At 34.4% G+C, this 6,000-nt stretch overlaps 1 protein-coding gene across 1 annotated transcript in view; it reads right to left on the minus strand.

The window, feature by feature from the left end:
• LOC128222164 (E3 ubiquitin-protein ligase Arkadia-like) overlaps nt 1–3,424 on the minus strand; it is a 29,431-nt gene extending 26,007 nt beyond the window's left edge. Inside the window, exon 1 of the mRNA XM_052931041.1 lies at nt 3,351–3,424. The gene's annotated coding sequence lies outside the window, so the exon portion shown is untranslated. The remainder of the gene's footprint in view (nt 1–3,350) is intronic.
• Nucleotides 3,425–6,000: the final 2,576 nt, after the last annotated feature.

The following is a 6,000-nucleotide window of genomic DNA, read 5'->3' on the forward strand; positions in this document are numbered from 1 at the left end:
ACTACCTTTAACATAAGCCTGGTTTTGATTCAGTTGTAAGGCACACTAAATCATTATAAAGTTTTTTTATGATGTCATTTTAACATCTCGCAGTGAAACTGGTTATGATGTGGCGTCTGCAAAGTGGAACACACTCCGTAATCCACAATATTATGCGATATGTATTGTATTGATTGTATTGATTTATAATGGGTACCAGTATATATATATAATAAACTCAAATTGTCTTTTTAATTTTTTTTGTGGGCTTTAATAGTTTATGTTACAAGTTAATTGCAAGTTATGGGGAAGACACACTTCATGTAGCGTTAAAAAATTGTGTGTGTTTTCAATTTTGGGGGAAAATATTCAGAGGACTTTTTCAAACATTAAATGCAAACGCAATGTAATAAAATGTCAATATAAAAGCAGTGTAAATAGTACTCTGAAACATCAGTTATAGTTATATAAGACTGCTGACAAAATATTATATCGCAGATTTTTATATATAAGTTCAAAAATTGATGTTTTATGCATTTTCTTAAACCGTTAGTAACAGAACCGTTTAAGCCATAAAACATTAATTTTCGAACAGAAATATGAAAATCTACGATCTGATTTTTTGTCAGCAATCATATATCATTGGTTTGCAGATACATTGTATATACCAAAAAATTTGCTCTTTCCAAGACAAAAAATAAAAAAGTTGTAAAAATGGTAAATCTGTGAGAGTGCATCCTGACTGGCGATGAAATTAACGGGCTTGTTGGTTAAAATCATTGTCAGGTCAATGTTTACATTGACACCAATTACCGACTTCCGGATAATTACTCATCAGTACAAATGTTTTCTGCTGCAGTGATCTCCCTTGTCAAAATTTATCATATTTCAGACTGTCAATACTTTAACACACAGGTTGACAGAACCAGCCCCGACCCCCCATCAAACAACAAGCAGCCTCCCCACCCCTGGCAACACAAGACCAACCACTATACTTGCATCTCATACTGATTAAGAAAATTTATTGTACAGTTTTAATAGCATTCCTTGTTTTTAACCACATAAAGTACTGATATAGATGCCCCGTATTTTTCTGTTAACCAGTGGACTACAGAAATCTGGATTCCGCTACAGTAATCTCAGTCTGTAGCCTCATTGGCTACCCGGTTTAAAAGGTTAATTTCACACACTGGGCTTGCTCAAATTCTTAAGTTATATAGAGCAGGGCTTGTTCAAAAGTTTGATGCCAAGCAACAGTACATGTATAAGAATTCAGACTTGTTCATCTAAAAGCAATCATTGAAATTAGACTTTTGGATGAACAAGCCCAAATTCATATCCTATAGCTTGGCATCAAATTTTTGAACAAGCCCTGCTATATAAAATTCAGAATTTGAGCGAGCCCGAAAGACATTTTACCAGTGCAGGGCTTGCGGGCTTGTGTTAATTTTGACCACTGCTAAAAGTCTAATTTTGATGACTGAGAACCAGCTGCCCATTTTGTGGCTCCTTCCTAGTATTTCAGTGCCCCATACTAGAGGCACTTTTCTTCCCAGGTATACTTTACTGGAATCAGTAAGAATGCTTGGATCTGCCTCAAAGGTTAAAAGGGGGGTTGTGTGGGCCAGACCCAGTTGCCGGTCAAGCTAAGTTGGGTAGAGTTTGCTGTGCTAGTGTTCTGGTGATCGTGGATTTGAACCCCGCAATGGGTACACTTTTTGTACCAAAGTTTCCTTTAATGTAACAGAAGCAAAAAGGCAAGAGTGGCTGGTAGTCTAAAATAATAGACGTGTTATACGGGATTCTTCCAATCGCTAATGTCTAAACAAGTTTGTGCAAAAATAGGTTTTTTTTGAAAAATATATATATTGGCATATTTTAAATATAAAATAATTATTTATACTTTGCGACATTTATATTCTCATTGGTTCATTCGGATTTACATATCTACTTTCACTTTGTCTCATCCGGGTTTTTTTGCAGTTAATTTTGTCATTAAGTTTCATTGGTCGAAATTTTGATTGGCTGTTCAATCGCGTTAATGAAATTGCTTAGGGGAAAACGTTGTGCGTTTTTTCCATTCAATCTTGATTGTTGTGACAGTCAGTTGACTTTAAGATATTTTTCAATTTTCGTAACAACTCAGCCATCTCCGGCAAGCTTCGAGATAGACCTCGTAAATACAATGGTAACAACTTGGCCATAGCCGAAGTGTTCAGATCGTTGTATAACTGTGAACCGCAGCCTTGCAGGTGCCTTTCATGTATATATTGTTATGTTTTGACAGTATGAAATGAAGAAAACACATCAAACACATAATAATTTGTTGGATATTAATTTTTTGTGTATGGAAATAATATAAAATAACATTATCTGGTAATATTTCTTGTTTTTATGATATTTTATAGACGCAATATGCAGTCATCGAAATTAGACTTTTGGATGAACAAGCCCGAATTCTAATACTATTGCTTGGCATCAAATTTTTTAACAAGCCCCGCTATATAAATTTTGAAATTTGAGCAAGCCCCAAAGACATTTTATGCACCAGTCAATTGTTACCACGGCCCCCCCAGGTCCGGGGGTATACCGGGGATAGCCGGGGAAAAGGGCAGTGTTTTTACTTTCCAGGTGCCCCCACAGGGCCGGGTGACCGCGGTGGTTTTGTCATAGCGCCAAATTTAGCGGAGATTGTGCCTTATATAGAGTCTCTGGGGTGCTGGGCATTTGGCCGGGGTTTAACCATTATTTCGTCCCCGCAGGGGGAAGATTTTACCGGGGTTGGCTTGACCAAATGTCAAAGTCCCGGCTATTCCCCGGACCTGGGGGGCCGTGGTTACAATTGACTGGTGCATTACCAGTGCAGGGCTTGCGGGGCTGTGCTAATTTTGACCACTGAATATGCTTTAAACCGAATTGCCAATTGGAATAACTACCCAATTTTGGTACAAAACAATTTGTAGGTGAAGGAATTGCCATATCAAAAATCATAAAACAATCTGTCAACGTACAATCATTTGGACTAGAGTGGCTGGATCTGCTTAAAACCTTATGTGGAGGAGAGTAGTGTGTGTAAACTAGACGCCCTGTTAGCTCAGTTAGGTAAAGTGTGTCATGCAAGTGTTCCAGCGGTCGTGGGCCCGAGTCCTACTTCAAGCAGGCGTACTTTGTCACCCAGGTTTATTTTATCAGAGTTTATTGTTTTGACGGATGCACAAAGCATTTAGTCAGTGTATTACTTTCATTCATTATCATAATGATACAGTTTTAACATGGTGCAAGATAATCGCAGTAAGTGCAACCTAAATACAATGAAACTTAAAGTAACAATTCGCAAACTGATCGAACAGGAAATCTAAGATAAAAGATACCTTTCTACTTTGTTTTTCTCCATTGTTTTGTGTTGACTGTATTCATTGTTTGATCGTAGTTGTACAGACGTTTCTTTTGTTTTAATTTAATAAACGCCTCCTTGTTCAGATGTAAAAACCAGTCTGTGGCCACATATCACTATTATCTGAGGCTAAATAAAACTCGTTATAGCGGTTACCTCCCTTCTGTTAAACTTGACTTAATATCTGTTATATGTAATACAATACAAAATAAGAACACGACACAACACAACACGTCATTTAATGAGTCCATTAAAATATCTAAAATAAATTAAGCTTAAAGATCATTAATACCATCTTCATTACGTGAACAACACTGTCCATTAATGTTTCTTGTATCCAGACACGTAAAAAAATCAGAAACTTATGTGTATCACTGAAACTATTCGGTAGAATGGCTAATCTTATCAAAATATTTATATTTAAATTGAAGAGAGGAGTCCATAGTAAATTGGTTTTAAACTCTATCTTGGTTTTCCAGACTGTATTTTATGTTTACTTTGGATGATCTATATTCTTTCTTTAATTGATGCAATCGACCGTTGCTACTGCTAAATGCCTCCGCCTCTGTTGCTTCTTGACATCGCGACGGTATATGGGGCCATACTTATTAACATTTTGAGTGTCATTTTATGTCTCTGAGCCAATAATCATAAACCATCTTAAGTCTTTTCATATTAACTTAAGTCACTTTCCTAATTTAAGTACATCAGTGGTCATTTGTTATAACCAACTTTTACACAGATATTATCATTTTCAATCCGTCGGACAGAACATGACACTGTTTGAAAAATAAAAGGTACCTATAATACATATGTGATAACATTGCATACTAAATTCACTACTTGAATGTTAGATGTCAATATAACGGAAATAAATAGTTGGCTCATTTGCTTTAATGTAGTGGTGTTGGCAAATCCCAAATATCTACCAAACCTTACACGCAATGCATCCGATATTTTTGTTCCAGCATAAGGAAACATTTCAGAATATGCATACTATAAAATATATGGTTTGTCGCAAAGTAAGAAAATTGATTATTTTATTCTTCTAATGGATTTACTTATTCAGAAACTGTATATACAAACTTAATAATTTCTGAAACACTTTATTTTGCATTGACTTTATTGAATATATATATTTTTTGCCATGTTCGACTCAAGACTTCAGACGTGTCAAAATAATGTTGCCAGATTTATTTTAATTATTCTCCAAATTCTTAAGCACAGTGGTTCTGCAAAATTGGGAATGCTTACAGTTAGTGATATAGTCAACAGTTTAGACTAAATTATGATCATAAAATAGTTTATAAAATGTGCCCTTTCTATCTTCATGACAATTTTAGGAAGCTGTCTCCTGTTTATGGATATGGAAACAGAGGCAATGGTCTTAATTTGAATGTTCAAAAATAAACAATAAGCTACTTTTTTTCATAACTGCACACACAAATCTCTCCCAGGATAAATCAAAGAGAAAAATGAATATGTGTACTTCAAAAAGTGTAAAGAACCACTTCTTGGGCTTGTAAAGATCATAAAATGTAGTAAGGCATATTCCTGATTTCTCAGACAATAAATGATTTCATTATGAACGAATTTATTTTTCAAACAGTATGTTATTCTAAAATCTCTTTGACAATTTTATTGTAATTCTGATTGGATTGTTATTTTAACGTTTTTTGTTTTTGTTGTTGTTTTTAGCACAAGAGGATCCCATTGGAAATAGGTCGTTGACTTTATGGGCTTTCCTGCAAAGCACATATACATCTTTTAAGAAGGACCATACACTCAGTTGATATAACTTAACCTTTGAATCAATAATTTTATTAATTTAAGATTTAACTTTTTAAAATAAAAATAACTTGTGATAAAAAAGTACAACTTCTGTTTTAGAAATTTATTTACTTATAGTGCATATCTCTCATATTTTTTGTAATATGTGATTAATTGATGTTTATATATGCCAACACGTCTATCTATCTATAAACATTAAACTTGACTATAAAAACTTTAATATTAATCGACAGTCAGGAAATGACTTAGGATGTTTGACGAAAACCGGCTAAGACTTGATACATTTTCTTTTAAATGTATAAAAAATACCCATCGCTGGGTTTAAAAATGTGGAAATAATTGTAAAACCTGTTAAAATCTCATACACAGTAAATATAACTCTTAATACTTCAGCAGTTTCACTTTTATAATGAAATACAAGTTCCCTTTTGAGTATTGTGTAAGGAACTTGCTGAACAGAGATCACATGAGAGGCCAAGTGTACTGATAAGCCCGCATGCCCTAACAAATTCCTTGATTGACTGATCGCGGTCAGCCGACTGATAAAGGCACTGCTAATGAAATATTCGTTGCACAATGGCATAAAGAATTTTATGTATGCATAAAATACTATTTATACATTGTACTGTTATAATGTTATAAAGGCGACCGCAAGCTGGTTGAACAAGTAATTTATGTAGGAAAAAATACAAAAAAACACACTGCGTTGATTGATTATTTGCATTTACATGTGTATTCAAAATGCCATAAAATAATATCAAAGTCAACAAGAACAGGTTGACCTTTATAACATTAAAGGTGTACAATATATAAATACCTGCACTGATATTACACTC

Source organism: Mya arenaria, chromosome 16 (assembly GCF_026914265.1).
Source record: "Mya arenaria isolate MELC-2E11 chromosome 16, ASM2691426v1".
NCBI lineage: Eukaryota > Metazoa > Mollusca > Bivalvia > Myida > Myidae > Mya > Mya arenaria.